Source organism: Ixodes scapularis, unplaced genomic scaffold (genome assembly GCF_016920785.2).
Source record: "Ixodes scapularis isolate PalLabHiFi unplaced genomic scaffold, ASM1692078v2 PGA_scaffold13__105_contigs__length_92229423, whole genome shotgun sequence".
In the NCBI taxonomy this organism is placed as follows: Eukaryota; Metazoa; Arthropoda; class Arachnida; order Ixodida; family Ixodidae; genus Ixodes; species Ixodes scapularis.
In genome coordinates, this window is record NW_024609839.1 from 4,894,281 (window position 1) to 4,918,756 (window position 24,476).

At 40.9% G+C, this 24,476-nt stretch overlaps 1 pseudogene; it reads right to left on the minus strand.

The window, feature by feature from the left end:
* Nucleotides 1-6,356: 6,356 nt before the first annotated feature.
* Nucleotides 6,357-7,482, minus strand: LOC115329673 (annotated as a pseudogene).
* Between the last annotated feature and the right edge of the window lie 16,994 nt (nt 7,483-24,476).

Consider the following 24,476-nt stretch of genomic DNA (forward strand, 5'->3'; position numbering starts at 1 on the left):
AGTTAGACCAGTCTGACCAGTCCAAATACCAGTTTGACCAGTTTAAATACCAGTATGACCAGTTAGATTTTCAAACTGGTCTTTCCAATAGGGCAGATGCCTTTATTGCGCTTAGTGGTTTCATCTTAGAACTTTTATAAGATGTATAGTCATGCCATTGATTTTTATGCCATTTTGTCTGTGACAGCCACAATAAAACATTGCCATTTACTTTCAGAACTAGGCCGTCTTCATCTATTGTAATGCCCACCATTGAAACATGTACTATCACACCCACAAAGGGCCATAGTACCTTGTTTTAGGGGGCAAAAGTGATTCCATCAAGTGTACATTTAACCTGTATTAGGGGGTGAACTGGGCCAGTTGGTTGCTGTTATACATGATGGGAAAAACAGCTTGGAAATCGCGGACTACGAAGAACAAACACGACAGGACAGCACTGCCCTGTCGTGTTTGTTCCTCGTAGTGCGCGTTTTCTGAGCAGTTTTTCTCGTCGTGTACATTTAACCACAAAGTGGATCATAGTTCCCTCCAAAAGGAGGTAAAAGCAGCGCCCTCAATTACGTCGTCTTACCTCTCAAAAGAGTTGAAATTACCCCCTAAAGGACGTAAAGGCTGACCCTGAAAGGATGCACTTTTAACACCAAAAGGAACTAAGGTTACCTCCAAAAGGAGGCAATGTTGCACCCTAAACAAGGAGGTAAGTTTGCACCCTCGTTGCAGGCGGTAACGTTACCTCCAAAAGGGGTTGCCCTGTGTGCTCGTCTTTTTCCCCCCTCAAGGAGGGTACTACAGTACCCTTTTTTTTAAGAGTGTAGTGGCGTTATGAGTTCATGGCGCGTGTCACGTGACTTCAAGAGCCAAAATGAGTTTTTTTTAGAGCACAGATCTTAGACGCCCGTTTCCGGCTTGAGCGGCGTCGGCGTAACCTCGAGGTCACGGGACCCCCGCAAGGTCACCCCAAGGTCACATCAAGGTCACGTGACCCTCCCCCTGGAGGTCACGTGATCCCCTCCCCGAGGTCACGTGAGCCCCCCCCCCTCCCTCCGAAGTCACGTGACACCCCACCTCCGAGATCAGGTGACCCCCCAGAGCATATTCAAGAATGAGGGGAGGAGGAGAAGGAGGAGGAGGAGGGGTCTACCCTCCCCTCACTACCCTTCCTTCCTCCTCCTCAAGAGCTGCACTCCTATTCGGTGTTACAGGGACTTGTAAACGGGTTTCACTTTTTTATTTGGCACAAAAGGAGAGAAACAAAGAGATAATCCAAGGCGTATGTTTGACTAGGTACTTTGTTGGGGTGTGGGGACGGGGGAGAAAAGAATGTAAGAGGAAGGGAAAAGAAGAGAAAAAATTCACATGCACTTTGGCAGGATTGTGATAACACAGATTGCGTACCAGAGTTGCGTTGCGTTGCTCACTTGGCCACAGCCAGGGACTTAGTATAAGAGATACGCTTATTTTGGCGGTCTGGGTACCTGATAGGGAAAGGAGAAAATTTGCACGCTCTGTGTTGTAGGGCGGGCATTCGGAGATGATAAGTTCAACACCTTCAGATTTTCTATATGCACTGCAGATGGGGCTAGATATAATTCTAAATTCAAACTTGCGGTCATTTGTGTAGGCCGCGTTGATTCTTGGCCGATGTAGTAGCGTTTCTAGTTTCCTTGGAAGGCATTTCAGAAGGAAGTTTCGTAAACAGGGATTAATGCGGTAGGGGTAAGCATGATGATTTTCAGGTAATATCCATGTCCTAAGAAAGTGATCCTTACCTACCGTACTAACAAGTCGGCGAGAGTCTGCTTTTGTAAAAGGTATATCTTCACTAAACTCCATATCATGACCGCGTGTGTTTTCGAGGTAGAGACCGCAGTGTCCCGGTGTCCATTGATATACAGTGCGCTGCCCATTGACTACTGCTGTCGTATGGAGATATAAAAGTTCAGAAACTAATGCTTTATTTGTTGTTTTGTAGAGAAGGTTTTTTAAGCATTGCAGTGCAGCTTGCGAGTCTAAAAGCACGACCCATTTTTATTGGAGACTAGAAGCCAATATGTGTTTAAGTGACTTTGTAAGGCCATGGAGTTCGGCTGCAGTGGCTGACACTCTCCGCAAAAGTCTGAAAGAATCAGCGATATGTAGGGACGGGATATGAATTCCCGAAGATGAAGAGGTGTCAGTTGTTGAGCCATCTGTGTATATTTGAACAAAGTTTGTGTATCTGGAATGTATATGTGATAGTGCAAAATTCAGCAGGACAGTTTTAGATTGTGTTGTTTTGTTTGTAACACCGTCTACATGCGACAAAGCATTCAGCGGAGGTAAAATCCAGAGTGGGCAATCGGGAGTCTCACGGAAGACTACAGCTTGCGAGACGCTGTAACTGTGCGATATTTTCGGAGACGTCTGAACGCCTTCGTTCTTCGTTTATTAGGCGATCTTGACGATGTTGAGTTTTGTATCTAAGGTATGTTCGGAGGATGTCTTGAATGCGCATGATGTTAAGCGGCAGTCGGCAGGCTTCGGCGAGTGTTGCTAATGCGGATAAATCTGGAGGCAATCAAAGACATATCCTTAGCGATTTTTTCTGTCCTGCCTGAACGTTCGACATGTTGCATGCATTTAGCATTGCTCTCGAATACCACGCGCGCAGCAAGCAATTTACGAGGGAATATTGTACTCTGAGCATGGAGTACGTTGATTTACCCCAATATTTACCAGTCAAGCAGCGGAGAACGTGACTTGCTGAGCCCATTTTTTTCCTGAATCTCTTAATAAGAGGGGACCAGGTAAGGAATTGCATCAGACTTAATTGGGGCGCTAGTTGGTTGAGCATCTAGACCTTGGTTTTGAAAGCGGAAAGGACTAAGAAGAGAAGAAGCGGACAGGACAGAGCGCTGTCCCGTCCCATCCTTCTCTTCTTAGTCCTTTGCGCTTTTAAAACCACCGTCTAGATGTTCATGTAAGGTTTCGGCCAACAGTATATCCCAAAAACTTATGCTGTGAAGCATAAAGAATCGTTCTTCCTGCCAAAACTAAGGGAAATTTTTTCATGGACATGCGTCTGAAGGCCATTGCAATTGTTTTTTTTTCTGGTGAGAGGCCGAGTCCGCGTGAATTTAGGAAGTTGCTAATTATTCGAAGCGTACGTTGAAGCTTCCTCTGAGAAATGAAGCGATTTTGATTAGTGGTTGATATGCAGACGTCATGTGCATAAAATGTAATTTTTGCTCCTTCACGAAGGTTCCGTACAATATTTTTTTTTTATTTTATTTATTTATTTATACTACCGGCCGCCGTGGGGCGGCCAAGGTAGGAGGGATACATGGATCAAGTTTTACGAAAAAAGCAAGCACAGAATGTGGCAGCGCAGCAAAACAAAAAACAAAAAAAAACAAAACAAAAAAAACATTTTACATATATGATCACGAACACACAAAGAGCAGAAAAATATTCGTTTGAGGGGTATCAAGGCCTGAAACCTCAAAACTCTGGTAATTCGTTTATCAATGTTAGAAACAACGTTAGACAATTTGAAGAGACGATTTGTTCGGGTAACGCATTCCAGGCATGGATAGTACGAGGAAAATAAGAGTATTTGTAACAGTCGGTCCTGCACTTTATTTCAGTGATTGATTTACTGTGTTTATTTCTTGTGAACCTAGCTGTGTTGAAGTGAAAGTAATCTAGATAATCCAAGTTGTAGTTCCCATTTATTAGATTAAAAATAAATTTCAGTCGATTGATCTTTCTACGTTTTTCTAAAAGCGGAAGGCCGGCCTGTACATAAAGCTCCGAAATCGAGGTGTTTCTGCCATACTTGTTAAATATAAATCTTAATGCCTTCTTCTGAATTCTTTCTAATTTGTTAATATTACATTTTGTGTAAGGATCCCACACAACGTCGGCATACTCGAGTATAGATCTAACAAACGTTTTGTACGCCATTAGTTTCGTTTTCCTCGAGCAGTCCTTCAGTTTCCTTTTTAAAGCCCATAATTTATTCATTGCTTTTCGGGAGATAAAGTCAATATGTGAGTTCCAACGCAGATCTGAAATTATGATTAATTCTAGGTATTTGTATTCACGTACGGTATTTAAAGCGGTTCCTTGAAGAGTATAATTAAAATTCATTGGTTTTTTTTCCTAGTTATCGTCATATGTGCACATTTTTGTTTATTTAGAGGCATTTGCCAATCATCACACCATTCTGAGATCATTTCTAAACTCTTGTTTAAGACTACTTGGTCATTTGAGCATTTGACTTGCTTATAAATTATACAATCATCGGCAAATAAGCGAATCTGAACAGATCTGTCCACTGTAATGTGATTTATAAAAATTAGAAAAAGTAGGGGTGCCAGAACTGATCCCTGAGGAGCTCCGGATTCTACTTTTGATGTGGATGAGCGGGAATCCTGTATTTGTACAAACTGTTTTCTGTTATTTAAATATGCTTCTAACCATTTTAATATCTGTTCATTGTTTAATAAGGATCTCAGTTTGAAGAGTAGTTTTCCGTGAGGCACGCGGTCAAACGCTTTTGCAAAATCTATAAAAATTACGTCCGTCTGATATCCGGAGTCAATTGACTTTGCGAAATCATTCACAGTGAGCACTAGTTGAGTAACTGTAGATAAATTACGTCTAAAACCGTGTTGATCTTTAATGAAAAAGTTATTCTCTTCAAGAAAAGAGACAATATGTTTAAACAAAATATGCTCAATCAATTTTGCACAGCTGCTCAAAATTGATACTGGGCGGTAGTTATTAACATGATGGGAATCTCCTGCTTTGAATATTGGAACTATTTTAGCAGTTTTCCAATCATCGGGGGTTTGCCCTAATTCAATTGACTTATTAAAAATTACAAGCAAGAAATTTGAGCAGGATTCCGCATACCGTCTTAAAAAAATGTTTGGGATCATGTCTGGTCCTACAGATTTTTTAGTATCAAGATTAAGCAATGCTGCAAAAATGCCTTCTTTAGATATGGTAACACTCGGAATGCTTTTCGGTGAGAATTCTATGGTTGGATTCTGGTTATTATCCGTGGTATACACGGATGTGAAGTATTCGTTGAATGAGCTGGCAATTTCGAATGGATCATCGATTTCTGTTCCGTTCTGTGCTATGGTATTAATTGGCTGTTTTGATTTGATCATATATCGCCAAAATTTAATAGGATCGGATACCAAAAATTTATCTAAGGTCACATTATGGAAATATCGTTTTGACTCCTGAATCATTGACCTTAATTGCTTTCGAAGTTGTATTAAACTAGGTTTGTCTGTTCTTTGGTTTTTAATTCTAATTCTGTTTATTTTACGTTTGAGATGCAAAACCTCCCGAGTAATCCAAGGATTAGTTTTTCGTGTTCGTTTGCAACGTGTCGGTATAAACCTTTCTATACAGTACAGAACGGAATTCTTAAATGACAGCCATATATCGTTAATATCTAATGCACGTTCACTTTGTTCACAAAAACAGTCAAATGATAATTCAAGGTGATCTAAAATGCTTTCGTCTAGCGCTCTAGTGTAATCAGGCACTTTGATCAATCGGTCTGCTTTTTTAGTATGAAGTTCTCCGGCACATTTACACCAAACCAAATGGTGGTCAGATATTCCTTCTCTAACTTGGCAAGTGAACTCTTTACCCATTAACTCCTGAGATATGAACACGAGATCAAGGATAATATTGGTTGTACTTGAAATTCTCGTGGGACATGTAACAATTTGCGTCAAATCATTATCAAATGCCATATTAACCAAAAGCTCTGAGTGCTTGCAATTAAAGCTTAAAGGTGTTAAATTTTCCCAGTTGATGTTGGGAAGGTTAAAATCACCTACGATTACAATGTTTGAAAAACGTCGTCTTTGCAGATTTACAAAGTCGTATAGTTTTTCTAATACGCTTTCAGAAGCGTTTGGCGGTCGGTAAATCGCCCCGAGGAGAATCGGACTATTATGAATACGCAGCTTGACCCAGATCGATTCGATGTTTAAGGTATCGTGAATTAATGTTGCATCGATATTATTTTTAAGAACTATTGCCACTCCTCCCCCTCTCGTATCCCGGTCTTTTCGGAAAATTTGATGTGTTGGTGGAATGATTTCGTTATCGGTAATATTATCGTGCAACCATGTTTCTGTTAATACAACTGTATCAGGATCATCGGACAATAACATGTGTTCTAGTACAGCAGTTTTATTTACTACACTTCTGGCGTTTACATTGATAAGAGTGAACGAACGAGATCTCGAGCACTGATGTCATTCGTTGTTAGATTGCGCGTTTCTGTCGTCTCGTTGCCTTGAGTTAATCAGAATACGGGCGTTTTTCATGGGATCCCACTGATAGCAAGAATTGCCAACTATCAACTTATCGAATCTTAGCACGACTTTCTCGCCTTTGTCACGGTCTTCTTTAGCACTGTTCCAGAGAAGCTTCCTTTTTTTGTCTGATATGAATCGAAAAGTCTTCAGATATTGATATTTTGGTTCCCTTAAGTTTCCGCGCATTTCTCAGGATGTTTTCTTTTACATTATAGTCAAAGAGTTTCAATATTACAGGCCTTGATTTCCCCTTATTCGGTCTTCCAATCCTATGAATCCTCTCCACCCCAACATCTTCAATGCCTAGTTTGTTTTCAAGAATCTCAGAGATGATAACTTTTTCTAGATCTCGCTTGGTTTCGTTGAGATTTTCAGGAATTCCAAAAAAGATTAAATTGTTTCTGCGCATTCGGTTTTCTAGGTCGTCTACTTTGTTCTCGAGTGAAGAAACTGTTTGTTTTAATGTGAGCACAGTACTCGAAAAAATGTCAAAATTTTTTTAGATGCTCTTGAATGATTCAACGGTTTCTTCAATAGCACCTATTCTTTCTTCGACCTTCCTTTGAGTGAATTTTATTTCCTTAATCGCCTCGAATATCTTATTTTGACCTACCAAAAGTTTTTGTAAGGTTTCTTCCGTATCTTGGCCTGGATTACTTTCAATATCTCCAGAGAGTAAGATGAGATTACACAAATCAAAGCACTCAGCGAAAATACACAGTAGCCGTTGTGGGTGCGGCAGCACAATGAGAAACAAATTGTTACTTCTCAATCCATAATGGCATTTGCCACTAACCTGTACGATGAAAAGTGGTTTGAGCATGTTGTCGCGTAGGCTGCCACACCCACTGAACTGCTCCGGTTTCGGCGCCGTTGATATAGGCTTCTCGGAGGACGTTGCTGCTGTTGGCCGGTTGGCGACGCCCTGGTCGATGATTACAGTTTCGCTGGTGACTTGTGGAAACGGCGGCAATGGCTGGTGGACTGACGTTGCAGAAAACGCCCCGCCATGAAAGCGTGAGCCATCAGCCCAGTCTGCGGTGATCGAGGCGTCCGTCCATCCGATGTCTGTCCCTTTACGCTGGCTCGGTGGCCGTGTCCCGATCAGCAGAGCAATCTGTACGATGAAAAGTGGTTTGAGCATGTTGTCGCGTAGGCTGCCACACCCACTGAACTGCTCCGGTTTCGGCGCCGTTGATATAGGCTTCTCGGATATTAGATAGATATAGATATTAGAGACAAGTTAAAGAGTGTCTGCCTGAGCACCGTACCTTGCGGGACGCCCCTATTCACTGTATGAGGAGAGGTGAGCCCCTCCATTTTTAGAGCGCAGCTCTTACGCGCCCGTTTCCGGCTTGAGCGGCGTCGCCGAACCAAAGTCACCCCAAGGTCACGTGACCCCCCAACGTCATGTGACCCCTCCCAAGGTCACGTGGCCCCCAGGTGTCTCCAAGGTCGCGTGACCCCTCTCAAGGTCACCCCAAGGTCATGCGACCCCTTCCAAGGTCACCTCAAGGTTACGTGACCCCCCAGGTCACCCCAAGGTCACGTGACCGCGAGGTCACGTGACCCCTTCTAAGGTCACCTCAAGGTCACGTGACCCCCAAGGTGACCCCCACGTGACCTTCCAAGGTCACGTGGCCCCCCTCCCCGAGTTCACGTGACCCCCTCCCCGAGGTCACTTGACCCCCCTCCCCCCCGAAGTTCCGCGACACCCCCCCCCCCCCCGAGGTCACGTGACCCCCTCTCCTCGAGATCAGGTGACCCCCGCAGCATATTAAAGAATGAGGGGAGGAGGAGGAGAAGGATGAGGAGGAGGAGGGGTCTACCCTCCCTTCAGTACCCTTTCCTTCTCCTCCTCAAGAGCTGCGCTCCAATTCGGCGTTAAAGTGAGTTGTAAACGGCTTTCACCTTTTTCTACGAAGACAGTCCGATTATTGAGGTAATTTTCAATACGCGTGTATATTCGACCATCAATTCCATGTTCAGGTAAGGCTGTTAATGTTGCATCGTGTTCAACCGAACCAAACGCCTTAGACCAATATTTCGAAAAATGGCTATTGTTGTCTTCCTCTCCGCTACACTGTCTTCCGCACAGGTAACAAGTTCAATCACAACCTCTACTGCTGACCGCCCGGATCGATATCCGGACATTACCTCGGGGTAGATGTTATTATTTTCTAGGTACCAGTTCAGCCTTGTGAGAATCATCTTTTCCATAACTTTTCCAATACCGCTTGTGAGAACGATTGGCCTATATGATCCTACATGAAATTGACGATTCCCCGGTTTTAGAATAGGCATATTCTTAGACCTTTTTCATTTCGCGGGAACGGAGTTATTAGTAAATGATGAGTTGAATGCTTAAAGTAGTCTACGTTGTGGATTGTCTTTTAACCTACTGAGAGCGGCGTATGTCACTCCATCAGGACCAGTGGAGGACTTCTTCTTTGTATTTTGAAGAGCACTGTCGAGTTCACTCAGCGTTAAAGAGGAATCTAGTCTGCGGTACAATGAGGCAGGAGTTGTCTATTGCTTTACCGTATACGAAGCTCTGCTGTCTGAAATTAGTTTGCAGTATGACTCGCAGGCACGGAGCCAGGGGGGGGGTCTATAAGGCCCCCCCCCCTGAAATCTTCCATTTTGCTGGGACCTCCTCTCCGCCCTCCCCCTCATACAGCATTTGTCATGGGTGCCCCCCCCCCCCTCCCCCCCGGCCCGAGACAAAATCCTGGCTACGTGCCTGATGACTCGGCAACTTCAAGTTCGGTGGAATCTTCCCTGACGGCAATAGCCCTGAAAGGATCGCGTTGGTGTTGTGTTTGACGCCTGATGCCGCGAACTATCTGCCACATTTTCGCTATGTTATTTTTGGCGTCTAAGAAGACACGCAGTTCTCGCCACGACTTCAGTGCGAGGGCATCTAAATACCGACTTACTTTATTTTGAGCTCTCCTCTCAGCTCGGCGATCTTCCGGAGTTCTTGCTCTTCTCGCTTTCCTTTCTGCTTTTCGCCTAATAGCTCCCAATCTCTCATACTCTGCATCTATTTCGTTTCTGTTAATCAGCAATTTCTTTTTTCGTATTGTAGACTTCGCCAGGCAGGCAGTCCTTTATTTTTCGTCCTAGTTTTTCTTTTACGTTAGTAGCAACAATGGACTCATTTACAAGTACAAAACATTTTTCTCAGTCTGTGCCGATCGAAGTATGAGTCCTTTTACGTTGAGTAAAATCTTTTCAAAATATTAGGAGGTGCATGGGGTCGCTTCCTCTACTCTCGAGGTCAGTGGTCCAGCGAAAATTATAATATGGCTCCTTTGATATGAAAGTTAAATCTAACGCAGTACTTCCATTACCTGTGTGAAAAGTTGCGCTGCCATCATTTAGGAGGCAGAGATTAAATTTTTCTATGATACTTGGCAGGGCAGAGCCACGTCCTGCCACCCCAAAGCTCATGGTCAGCGTTAGAATCGCCACGTAATATATGAAGAGAGGGTGTAGTCTCTAATAAAGCCTCAAGACCTCCAATATCAAACTTCACTTGTAGCTGATTATATGCTGATATTAACCTGAATGTTGCTGATTGTTTCGTACCGTCCCGCATGCATATTTTATTGTTTCATTGGAGGGGGGGCTTGATGATCATTGGAAACGAGATAATTTCGCATAGCTTTTAAAACTGACTAACTCTGCTTGTCCACGCTGATGTGCTGTATGAGTATCCCGAAAGTCGCAGTTTGGCAACATCCTCTATTCCTGCCTCCGATATTGCTAATAGTGAAAAAAAATGGGTCTGTTCAAGTCGTTTGAAGTCTGACATTTTTCAGCTAAGACCATTGGCATGCCACTGAAAGACAGCTGTTTGATTTAAAGTATTACGGAGGGCTTATTTATTTGAACCAAGCCAGGAGGCCAGACTCAATGTAATTAATTAGGCTGAGTATTATAGGAGTGTAGTTGCCTCGTCTTAGAAAGCTCCGCACAAAATTGAAAGCCATCGTTATGGCTGATTCGCACAGGAATTTCTTGTTTTGTATGGGAGTGTTATGGCGGGGCATATTTTTGATGGGAGATACACGATCATGGCCACCACCATCAAGGTCAGTATACTTACTGGTTGCTGATCTCAGATCCGGTTGTGCGGTGTCAAGATATATCAATATGGATTCTGCGCCACTCGGCGCGATATCTTTAAGCAAGCTCTTTGGGGACTCGGCCCTTAAGATATCCTTAAAGTATTTGTTTTGACATGGCATGTAGATGATGATGCGTTTGCACGACCTTTTTATTCGCGCGCCCATTTTCAGGGCAGATCTCTGCAGAGGAATGACCGTTCCTCTTTGTGACAATTGTTTCCTTGGGAGCAACTGTGATTGTGGCGAAACCTCTCTTCAACAGCTCAGCTTTCTTTTGCTGTTCAATCTGTATGGGACAAGTAGGGTGGAGTGCGTCATGCTGCTTTCCGCAGTTGATGCATTTTGGGTTTGTGGCATCACATTTTGTACTGCTATGCCCTCCTCCGCATCGGGAACAAGTCTCGCCGTTTTTACAGGTCACGCCCTTGTGGCCATAACGGCCGCTGTTTTTGCATTACAAAGGGCGTTCTTTGAATTGCGAGACCTGATATCGCACTCCGAAGAGGAGCGCACATCGGGGCAGGAAAATGAAGCGAATGTTATTTTGACTACAGTTGTGTCCCTCAGTCTCATTGCCTGAACAATTGGTAGATTAGAGGCTAAATGTATTTGAATGCCTGAGTCAATGATGTCCTTCTGTACGCCTCATATCACCCCAACCGCTGCAAATCGAGGAACCGGCTCGTACGCCTTGACGCCCACCCCGCAATAGGCAGTGAGCTTTAGCAGTGTGTTAGTGGCAAGGGGGTTTCGAGTATCCACAGCAATAAGGTTCATACGCTTGTTAGGACGTGGCATCAGAATGCATTCTGGACAGTGCAGTTCGGAGAGGTCGGACGCCTTTTTCATTTGCAAAATTCCTCAGAGATTCCTGTGGGTTGATTGGAATGAATATCACAAAGAGGGCCCGGGGGTGATCTGGTGGCTGGACGTCCGTTTTCGAGACGTCACGGTCACTGGAGTGGCGCCGCTTTTGCATTTGACGACGATATTCTGTGCTCTTTTCGTCGGTCTGGAGCGCCATGTCCTGGCTTAACAAAGCAGGTTGGCTTTGTACTGCGTCAGGCTGTGTGAGGGTGATGAGTGATGACGGCTCCTGTGGTGTTGAAGCTACCAGAAGCTCCGGGTTTAGTCGGGACGAGTAAAGGTGGTCATCACATGAATTTGGAAGAATTTTTTCGGCTTCGTTAACAGCACCATTCACTACGCCTGTTCTCCCGGCGCTCTTCCTTGACGGCAGAGCAAGTTGTAAGGCTTCAATAGACCCTTGCTGTTTGAGATGAAATGGAATACAAATTATCTCAAAAAGCAGAAAATATGTCCCAATCGGAGAATTTTACCCTTTCATTTCTCCCTTTCCCTTTTTGTTTTCTTCATTGCGTTTAAAATTATTGGAGGACGTGAAAATACGCCACCGCGACCACCGCGCTTGTTTATGGCACGTGCTGAGTTCGTCATAGGGGACGTGATAATATGTCGTTTTCTATTTGAGGGTGCGGGAAATTTAAATTGAATCACGGTCCATGGTCGACGCGCACAGCTGTGCACATCATGAGTTGTAGTAACGCTTTTTTTTGCGCTTCTTTTTAATATTGTTTGTAAAGAAACATTATGACTGTTGATTTGGCGAGGGACCGCGTGTACGCTTCGCCGATGCACCTCTACCATTAACCCGAATCCGGTTTGTAACATGAGTGATGGTTATACAAAATTATACAAAGCACCGAATATTAAAAAGAAAATATTTCGTAATACAGAACATTTTGTTGTCATCAGTCCCTACTATGTCAATATGTTTTTCACCTTTCATAAGTAGCCAAACTCACCATTTTGCTCCTAATGAACTATCGCAGTTAAACAACCAAACCAACTGCAACAGAACAAAGGTACACTGAAACTCATGGAAACCGTTGACACAAAATACTAATGTAAAAGTAAATAAAGGCCATGGAATTTAAGAACACACTCAATGACGTACCAGCAGATTCCAGCACTGGTTGAAAAGTATAAATTTTTATTTATTTCTTTTGCTCTCAGGGCGTGACCATTAGAGAAGAGTAAGTGGTTGCATGAATTATTTAAAACACAGACACACACACACCCAACAAAATACTATTAGTGTCGATTAGAAAAGAAATGCATTCCAAAGGTTTTTTTTGTAACGGTCATGATTCATGATAGAGACTATGGGCGCAGCAAGCTATTGATTATGGTGTGTAGCTTTTGTTTTGTAGTTGCTGCGGATAACTTCGTTTTTATGTGCTTTCGACGGGTTCTCGAGTTTCTAGCCAGATGGATCTCGTGGAATGAATGAAGAACACTGGCAGGGCTACGGAGCTGTGAGGTCGAGTCCGTTAAGGACTTGAATGTGGTTGTAACAGACAGGTTGACCATTGGACGAGGGAACGTGACGCGGGTCCTGGCTGACCTTTTTTTTGGGGGTCAGCGCCCTCCAAAGCCCCAGGAGGTCAACGCCCTCCGAAGCCCCTTCCAGGGTGGGACATATTTTGAACTGATTCGGCAGTTTGAATATTTAGGCCCATGCTCCAAAAGACAAACAAAAGTTACTACTTGGCTTGGTATCCCAACTGAGCTCATTACACCACAGCAGTACCTGGTATGACGACAGTTTTTCACTACTGGAAAGAAAACGAAAAAAAAAAACGCGCAGCTGTGGTTTGTTTATGAGTGTGCATTTTTTGCTCACGGCGGAAGTCAGGGATCGCGAAAAAACAAACAATGTACTCACTGACGGCAATAGCTGTTTGCGCGACTGAGCGCGTGCTGACGGCGAGCTCCCACAACTCTTCTGCAACGTGCATTCCCTAGAATCAAGACTGCCGGTCTCTGCAGCCCATTAAGCGCGAGACACCTGCGCGAAAATCCATCCGATCCGACGTCCGATCCGGCAGTACGACTGCCTGATCCGAAAAATTAGGTCGCTTCAGACGTCGGATCGGCGATCCGACATGCGTCCAACGCGCCAGATAGTTTCGCACAGTGGACGGATTGTCGGATGCGTCCAACCAATAATAGCACAGCTAGCGCAAACGTCATGATGACGTACTGGGTCTGTCGGGACGAACAAGAAAACGGAACGCGCGACGGGAAGCCGGACGCGTGGATCCCGCTGACCCATTCGAGAAAGATGACCGCGGCAAAGAATGCACGCGCTAACGAGAACGAGCTTCTAACTTCGCTCGTGTGAGCTAAACCGTCAATATGGGACCAGAGATCTGGGAACGCGGACCTCCGCTGGAGTGCTTGGATTTCCTGGGCGGAGCCGAAAGGATCGTCGTGTCGCATGCAAGGTCGGAGGTGTGTGTCTCAAACTGTCGCGTGCGGCGATTCGGAGCGGCGTTCGGACTGCCAGATCGGACGTCGGATCGGACGATTGTGCCGTCCATGTGTCTCGCTCTTTAGTGTGAGCTCATCTCAAATAGGGCGTCCAGTAAATACCCTCTACTAATTAGCAAAATAATGAACATAAATTAACTCAAGGGACCTTGAAACGATTTTGAAATTGAATTTCATCCATTGCACGTCGTAAAAAGTGTAAAAAAAAAAACAACCACACACACAAAATAGAGTTAAAACATATCGCCATAGAACTTTTAAAAGAAAAGCGGACTTTTTTACACCTTTCCTTCGAAAGCTCTCTGCCTTTTCACTGCGATGCATCCACGGTGCCAAGGCACGTCAGCCTAGTCGCCCGCTTCGCCACTTTAGTTCACGTCAGCCAAATCCACATCGCCTATTGGATAACAGCCCACCTGACCAGCACCGCGATCATAAACAATATATGGCCGGCGATTGTTTCATAAAAGTGTTGTTAAAAATATTTTTATCCACATAGTTCTACGTTGCTATATCTGTGCTAAAATTACGTCGTCTTTTGCAATCGTAGGAAAGGCGTGTGGCGAGATTTGTACTGTCAGTAAAGTCGGGTTTTAGAGTCGTGATCGTCTAAGACGGCGCACTGCATCTCTTTCTTTCCTTTTTTCACTCACTCTGCCCTCCGACTCTATCCGGACAGAATAAAAGTTAATAAAGCTTGAGCCAACAGAAAACTCTGTACATTTTCTGCTACGCCAGTGACTGACGGCGCGTCCCCGTCTTCTTAGAGGCACAGCGGAAACGGTTGACGGTGGCGGAGAAGCCGCGGTCGTGCTGACCATCTGCTGCGCTTCGTACCGGCGTGAGGACCAGACCCATGCTCTCGCTGTAGCGCAACAGATCTAAATCAGTTTCGCTCAACTGCGATGTGTCCGTGGCTATCGCGGTGATGAGACACGCCGGTTCAGAGAATAGGTCGGTGGCATCGGTGCCATCAGCGCAGTAAAACCCTGTGGTAAAACCACGGAGCCTTCCTACACCGTGGGTAAAACCTAACGGCACACCGCCAGCTCGCCGCTAACGCTCTCATTCTCCAACTTCCCGGAGCCGTAGTGCGTCACGACCGTCAAAATTACGCCGCGCCTTGTTTTGCGGTGACTTGGAGAGGAAGAAAAACTCGATGTTTCAATAATTTTTCCTGTAGAAGTTAGTAAACAAAAACGAAAACGGACGCCTGTTCCGCGTTCAGTGAACATTGAAGATTTAATATAAAAATTATTTGGCAAAAGTAAAAAGATAATTTCATCGTCCACTTTCATGGGTCGACTTTTGAAGTAGTGAAAACAAAGATATCCTTCAAACTAGAAACTTTCCGAGAATCACGGAAAACCACTAAATCAACTCATTTTTAAAAAGATGTAAGATAAATACAACATTTTACGGCGCTAAAAAATAAAATCGGCTTGGACGCCCGTATGTAGGTATTGGTTTCCTCTCAGAGGGCAATTGATGAGCACCAAGTGAGCGAGTGTTTTTGTTCGGAACATTACCGAGCCTACCTCGTGTATCGACCAACTCTACTTTGAGACGTCACGCCCGTGCGGTGGCGCTGCTGTCGGCACTGAGCATGTGCACACGGCTAATTCAAAAATTTATTTTCGCATTCTTATATTATATTTTTTCTTCTGGAACAATATATTTTATGTTCATGGGAATTCTAGAGCAGGCTATTATAGTCATGGGTTAATTATTTTATTGGATAAATAACGAGTAATTATTGCCAGGTGCTTCCCACTTTTCTTATTCGATGTTAGCGTAAGTGGCTGATAATTTTACGCCGCACGCTAAGTATATAATCAATATGTGGACGATGAATTTTTTTATATTTTTGGTTTAGGTTTTTATTTTTTTTTACAAATTTCTTATTTTTACTACAGAATAAAATGAAATATCAGAAACTTTCTGGTTCCACCTTTTTATTTTAATACTTTACTACGCAGTACAAACTTTTCACATCAATATGGAAGGGAAAAATAAGATACACTTGTCAATATTTACTCGGTCACAAAATAATTAAGCCATGATTATACCAGCTTGTACCTGAGTATATTCAAGAATCGAAGAAAGAATAAAAAAACTTAGGGACAAGGACAATTTCCTTGTCCCTAAGTGTTTTTATTCTTTCTTTGACTCTTGTATTTTCACCAACGAACTCTTTGATCTTTGTCTGAGTATGTAGTTTTAGATTTCTTCGTGTGAATTAACAACACTTTGTACCCATTCATGATGGTCGGCATAGGACCGGAGCCTTCTTTTCCCCCGTCATAATGTAAACCACAGAGTTATTACAATAAACGCTAGAGGCTCAGCTGGCGCTAGTGTCTACAGGACTTCCGGTTGCAAATTGAAGCAGACAGCATGCAGTCTACTTTTCCAGTCTCCCTGTGTATTCCTATGGGAAGCGTACGTGATATTTTTCTCTTCGCCAGGCAAAAATAGAAATCAGCGTAGCATATCTACACGTAATGGTTACTCTGTAGCTTTATTCACATTATAAAAGTGTAATTTATTTAGGTAATGGTTTTCCTAATATTACTGAAAATATTTAAATCATATGTCAATACAGACTATCCATTCAAGGAAAACAAAAAAGTGCGAAGGGTTTGTTCAGTAGTAATAGAATTCAGATGACGGAAACACAGTTTGTTACTTATTCACAGTTTGTTAGTAATTCAGTACGTGTTCTTCGTTTCATAACTCCATGCTTCGTTCTTGTCGGGTGTTTAATTCTTTGATTTGGTATATAGTAGTTTAATTACAATTACTACTAGGTCAAAGTAATTAATTACATTTACAAATTACTTTCAAAAAGGAATGCATTTAGTTTACAATTGCTAATGTCTGCGAGCAACTGTACTTGGGCCGTATAAGTTTAAACGAGTTGTTAAGAATGCAAAGCATTTGTTCATTGCTTGCCCGAATGTATGAGGAGGCATAGGCATCGCTGTATAAATGTCATGGATTGTACTTTCCTTTTGGGAATTTTGTTAAATTAAGGATAGATCTTGACAGTCTGGGGTAATGAAGTCCTAAACTCTTACATTTTAATGAGTAATAATAAATTAGTTCATATGTCCGAAGACGCCAGATCGGGAACGTAAAATCGGGTTAACAAACGTTTGCTAGCCAGGCAAATAAAAATGCGACAATTAGTCATCTCCGAATATTTTAATAGTGTTAATCTAAAGCACACGTCCTAATAGGAACCCATTCACACACAGACGTTTTACGTTATTGTAAGTTATTTACATTGAGTTGGAATCATGGTGGTTCAGAACTATATAAAAATCGAATCGGGGCTCCGGAATCAATGGTGACAATAATTACAGGTGTGAAGTCAGTCTACAAAATGCTGACACATATAATATACGAAGTAAAGCTAACAAGAAATGAACTAGGAACTGCGAGTGTGTCACCGAGCGCTAGGCCGCTGGTGCGGTCACTAAGGCTTTCAGAGGGGTGCCGTCAGCGCCGCAGTCTTGCAAAAGTAATTTGTAATTATGCCTGCATTTTTGTACTTCCTGAAATTAGAAAGAAAGTAATTAAATTAAAAAAAATTCTAGCCAAAAGTAATTAATCTCATTTACAAACTTAAATGGGTGGTTTCATTTGAAATCGAACACGCTTGTCGGGGTGGGTCTTTCGATTTTCTTTTAAAAATATATGTAATTGCCCAATTTCTGGAAAGAACATAACCGCTTTTCAAAATTTTTTAAAAGAATATTTCGCTTCACTAAAAATTATTGAGCGGAGCAGGAGAAAAATCACTCTGTGATTTTTCTACCCAGTTCTGTACGCTGGTATGAATACGGGAAGCATACAAATCTCGCAGTAATTTTCTGCGCTCTTGTATGTTATTTGGACTATTTTTTAGTTCAAAGGAAAATACTTTTGTAGCTTTTTTTATTGAGGTAAAAAATGCCAAACATCGTCTCTTTGACAATCCGGTGACATCTTCAGAGCCTTGTAACTCATGAGTTATTATATTTGTCGTTTACCAAATACTATGCGGGTGTAGCCCTATACATGGAATATCTACGGGAAAATAAAATAAACTATTTAGTTTATTTTATTTTCACTGAATTTTTTATATAAAATTTGAATTATCGTTAAAAATGAAATTTATTGATATATTCAACCCACTTTATACAAAAAGGTCATTTATTATTTCGTTCATTTTTTTATTATTGCTGCCGATCATATGAACTTTCAATTGGCTTGATGCGATTTCCCCCTTTTTCTTGTTGTATCTTCTCAAGAAGTGATCGAAATCGCTCTCACGTTCTCTGAACGGCCAAACGCAGTTTCCGCAAATCGGCTTCGCTGCAAAGACTATACTGCTTATTTCTGTGTTCAAATGCAGCGGGTAAATTCATTTCGATTGAGAACACTCGTGCTTGACTACATTGTATTTTATTAATTTTTAATGATGGCAGCTGACATTCCTTAGTCTGATATTTAGCGGTGCAGCGGATGTTCCATTATCCGATGTTTAAAGCCAGGGCACAAAGGGCGGAGAAAACGGAACGAGCTCTTCATGTAGCCAGACCGGGGTCATATACCTGTAAATATCTTTGCATTAAGCTCGGTGCGACGAAGTGGAGAAACTAAAGTCTACAGAGACATTAAGTAACTGCTCTCGCTGCCTTCTGCGCATGTGGGAATCCTTGCTTCTTGGCATTAAAGATATCGATCCCCCAGTCTTGAACAAAACCCAACACTTTTATTTTTAACTGCACACACTCGTTCAAACAGAAGGGCCACCGTCTCAGGTTCGCGCTTTAGCCCCAGTTTTCGTTCTGTCCGTCTCGACTTACCACGCTGTATAACTTCCCGGGTGCATCCGACCGCTGCGGTACAGAGTTCAGCTCACCCCCGCGCTCGATCGTCTCTACAGGCAAGCCGATGCCGTTGGTAAAAAATTCCAATATTGCGTTGCTCGTGAACTGCACTATTTAAAGCACAACTACATATTGTTTTACAAGTGCATCCTAAATATATTAGCGTTAATTAATAAAATTTACTATTTATCGCCAATTGGTGTTTGTGGTCTGTAAAAATTGTCTTCGTTTCAAAAAAACTCAGTCCGTTTTCCTCACTTTTTTCTGCAAACTGCTTTTCCTTTTTAAAGAGGGGCATGTGATATTACATATCTTTGATATACACGCTGACAATAAAGAACAGGCGATTACATGGTTATTTGATCGCACGCAACAAGACACATCATAGATTGGCGCCCGTGCCGGATGCTTCCTGGGTGTAGCGAAGATGGGCTTATAGCGCGAAGGGCCGGGCTGCTGTACGTGCCTTACAAGCTGTGTATAGCACAAACAGACATATGACCCCGGTCTGGCTACATAAAGAGCTCGTTCCGTTTTCTCCGCCCTTTGTGCCCTGGCTTTAAACATCGGATAATGGAACATCCGCTGCACCGCTAAATATCAGACTAAGGAATGTCAATTGCCATCATTAAAAATTAATAAAATACAATGTAGCCAAGCACGAGTGTTCTCAATCAAAATGAACTTAACCGCTGCATTTGAACACACGAATAAGCAGTATAGTCTTTGCAGCGAAGGCGACCTGCGGAAACCGCGTTTGGCTGTTCTTAGAACGTGGGAGCGATTTCGATCACTTCTACAGAAGATACCACAAAAAAAGGGGAAATCGCTTCAAGCAAATTGAAATTTCATATGATCGGGAGCAATAAGAAAAAAAATTGATCGAACTATTAAATGGCCTTTTTCGATAAAGTGGGTTCAAAATATCGATTAATTTCATTTTCGACGATATTTCAAATTTTATATAAAAATTTCAGTGAAAATAAAATAAACTAAACTTATGCCCGTCGATAGATAGGGCTACACCCGGGTAGTATTTAGTAAGCGACAAATATAATAACTCTTGAGTTACAAGGCTCTGAATTTGTCACCGCATTGTCTCGTGGGAGCGATTCCGATCTCTTCTAGAGAAGATACAACAAAAAAGGGGGAAATCGCATCAAGCCAATTGAAAGTTCTTTAGATCGGGAGCAATAATAAAAAAAATTGAACAAAATAAAAAAAATTCACTTTTTTGATAAAGTGAGTTCAAAATATCGGTTAATTTCATTTTCGACGATATTGCAAATTTTATATAAAAATTTCAGTGAAAATAAAATAAACTAAACTTATGCCCGTCGATAGATAGGGCTACACCCGGGTAGTATTTAGTAAGCGACAAATATAATAACTCTTGAGTTACAAGGCTCTGAATTTGTCACCGCATTGTCTCGTGGGAGCGATTCCGATCTCTTCTAGAGAAGATACAACAAAAAAGGGGGAAATCGCATCAAGCCAATTGAAAGTTCATTAGATCGGGAGCAATAATAAAAAAAATTGAACAAAATAAAAAAAATTCACTTTTTTGATAAAGTGAGTTCAAAATATCGGTTAATTTCATTTTCGACGATATTGCAAATTTTATATAAAAATTTCAGTGAAAATAAAATAAACTAAACTTATACCCGTCGATAGATAGGGCTACACCCGGGTAGTATTTAGTAAGCGACAAATATAATAACTCTTGAGTTACAAGGCTCTGAATTTGTCACCGCATTGTCTCGTGGGAGCGATTCCGATCTCTTCTAGAGAAGATACAACAAAAAAGGGGGAAATCGCATCAAGCCAATTGAAAGTTCATTAGATCGGGAGCAATAATAAAAAAAATTGAACAAAATAAAAAAAATTCACTTTTTTGATAAAGTGAGTTCAAAATATCGGTTAATTTCATTTTCGACGATATTGCAAATTTTATATAAAAAATTGAGTGAAAATAAAATAAACTAAACTTATACCCGTCGATAGATAGGGCTACACCCGGGTAGTATTTAGTAAGCGACAAATATAATAACTCTTGAGTTACAAGGCTCTGAATTTGTCACCGCATTGTCTCGTGGGAGCGATTCCGATCTCTTCTAGAGAAGATACAACAAAAAAGGGGGAAATCGCATCAAGCCAATTGAAAGTTCTTTAGATCGGGAGCAATAATAAAAAAAATTGAACAAAATAAAAAAAATTCACTTTTTTGATAAAGTGAGTTCAAAATATCGGTTAATTTCATTTTCGACGATATTGCAAATTTTATATAAAAATTTCAGTGAAAATAAAATAAACTAAACTTATGCCCGTCGATAGATAGGGCTACACCCGGGTAGTATTTAGTAAGCGACAAATATAATAACTCTTGAGTTACAAGGCTCTGAATTTGTCACCGCATTGTCTCGTGGGAGCGATTCCGATCTCTTCTAGAGAAGATACAACAAAAAAGGGGGAAATCGCATCAAGCCAATTGAAAGTTCATTAGATCGGGAGCAATAATAAAAAAAATTGAACAAAATAAAAAAAATTCACTTTTTTGATAAGGTGAGTTCAAAATATCGGTTAATTTCATTTTCGACGATATTGCAAATTTTATATAAAAATTTCAGTGAAAATAAAATAAACTAAACTTATACCCGTCGATAGATAGGGCTACACCCGGGTAGTATTTAGTAAGCGACAAATATAATAACTCTTGAGTTACAAGGCTCTGAATTTGTCACCGCATTGTCTCGTGGGAGCGATTCCGATCTCTTCTAGAGAAGATACAACAAAAAAGGGGGAAATCGCATCAAGCCAATTGAAAGTTCATTAGATCGGGAGCAATAATAAAAAAAATTGAACAAAATAAAAAAAATTCACTTTTTTGATAAAGTGAGTTCAAAATATCGGTTAATTTCATTTTCGACGATATTGCAAATTTTATATAAAAAATTGAGTGAAAATAAAATAAACTAAACTTATACCCGTCGATAGATAGGGCTACACCCGGGTAGTATTTAGTAAGCGACAAATATAATAACTCTTGAGTTACAAGGCTCTGAATTTGTCACCGCATTGTCTCGTGGGAGCGATTCCGATCTCTTCTAGAGAAGATACAACAAAAAAGGGGGAAATCGCATCAAGCCAATTGAAAGTTCATTAGATCGGGAGCAATAATAAAAAAAATTGAACAAAATAAAAAAAATTCACTTTTTTGATAAAGTGAGTTCAAAATATCGGTTAATTTCATTTTCGACGATATTGCAAATTTTATATAAAAAATTGAGTGAAAATAAAATAAACTAAACTTATACCCGTCGATAGATAGGGCTACACCCGGGTAGTATTTAGTAAGCGACAAATATAATAACTCTTGAGTTACAAGGCTCTGAATTTGTCACCGCATTGTCTCGTGGGAGCGATTCCGATCTCTTCTAGAGAAGATACAACAAAAAAGGGGGAAATCGCATCAAGCCAATTGAAAGTTCATTAGATCGGGAGCAATAATAAAAAAAATTGAACAAAATAAAAAAAATTCACTTTTTTGATAAAGTGAGTTCAAAATATCGGTTAATTTCATTTTCGACGATATTGCAAATTTTATATAAAAAATTGAGTGAAAATAAAATAAACTAAACTTATACCCGTCGATAGATAGGGCTACACCCGGGTAGTATTTAGTAAGCGACAAATATAATAACTCTTGAGTTACAAGGCTCTGAATTTGTCACCGCATTGTCTCGTGGGAGCGATTCCGATCTCTTCTAGAGAAGATACAACAAAAAAGGGGGAAATCGCATCAAGCCAATTGAAAGTTCATTAGATCGGGAGCAATAATAAAAAAAATTGAACAAAATAAAAAAAATTCACTTTTTTGATAAAGTGAGTTCAAAATATCGGTTAATTTCTTTTTCGACGATATTGCAAATTTTATATAAAAAATTGAGTGAAAATAAAATAAACTAAACTTATACCCGTCGATAGATAGGGCTACACCCGGGTAGTATTTAGTAAGCGACAAATATAATAACTCTTGAGTTACAAGGCTCTGAATTTGTCACCGCATTGTCTCGTGGGAGCGATTCCGATCTCTTCTAGAGAAGATACAACAAAAAAGGGGGAAATCGCATCAAGCCAATTGAAAGTTCATTAGATCGGGAGCAATAATAAAAAAAATTGAACAAAATAAAAAAAATTCACTTTTTTGATAAAGTGAGTTCAAAATATCGGTTAATTTCATTTTCGACGATATTGCAAATTTTATATAAAAATTTCAGTGAAAATAAAATAAACTAAACTTATGCCCGTCGATAGATAGGGCTACACCCGGGTAGTATTTAGTAAGCGACAAATATAATAACTCTTGAGTTACAAGGCTCTGAATTTGTCACCGCATTGTCTCGTGGGAGCGATTCCGATCTCTTCTAGAGAAGATACAACAAAAAAGGGGGAAATCGCATCAAGCCAATTGAAAGTTCATTAGATCGGGAGCAATAATAAAAAAAATTGAACAAAATAAAAAAAATTCACTTTTTTGATAAAGTGAGTTCAAAATATCGGTTAATTTCTTTTTCGACGATATTGCAAATTTTATATAAAAAATTGAGTGAAAATAAAATAAACTAAACTTATACCCGTCGATAGATAGGGCTACACCCGGGTAGTATTTAGTAAGCGACAAATATAATAACTCTTGAGTTACAAGGCTCTGAATTTGTCACCGCATTGTCTCGTGGGAGCGATTCCGATCTCTTCTAGAGAAGATACAACAAAAAAGGGGGAAATCGCATCAAGCCAATTGAAAGTTCATTAGATCGGGAGCAATAATAAAAAAAATTGAACAAAATAAAAAAAATTCACTTTTTTGATAAAGTGAGTTCAAAATATCGGTTAATTTCATTTTCGACGATATTGCAAATTTTATATAAAAATTTCAGTGAAAATAAAATAAACTAAACTTATGCCCGTCGATAGATAGGGCTACACCCGGGTAGTATTTAGTAAGCGACAAATATAATAACTCTTGAGTTACAAGGCTCTGAATTTGTCACCGCATTGTCTCGTGGGAGCGATTCCGATCTCTTCTAGAGAAGATACAACAAAAAAGGGGGAAATCGCATCAAGCCAATTGAAAGTTCATTAGATCGGGAGCAATAATAAAAAAAATTGAACAAAATAAAAAAAATTCACTTTTTTGATAAAGTGAGTTCAAAATATCGGTTAATTTCTTTTTCGACGATATTGCAAATTTTATATAAAAAATTGAGTGAAAATAAAATAAACTAAACTTATACCCGTCGATAGATAGGGCTACACCCGGGTAGTATTTAGTAAGCGACAAATATAATAACTCTTGAGTTACAAGGCTCTGAATTTGTCACCGCATTGTCTCGTGGGAGCGATTCCGATCTCTTCTAGAGAAGATACAACAAAAAAGGGGGAAATCGCATCAAGCCAATTGAAAGTTCATTAGATCGGGAGCAATAATAAAAAAAATTGAACAAAATAAAAAAAATTCACTTTTTTGATAAAGTGAGTTCAAAATATCGGTTAATTTCTTTTTCGACGATATTGCAAATTTTATATAAAAAATTGAGTGAAAATAAAATAAACTAAACTTATGCCCGTCGATAGATAGGGCTACACCCGGGTAGTATTTAGTAAGCGACAAATATAATAACTCTTGAGTTACAAGGCTCTGAATTTGTCACCGCATTGTCTCGTGGGAGCGATTCCGATCTCTTCTAGAGAAGATACAACAAAAA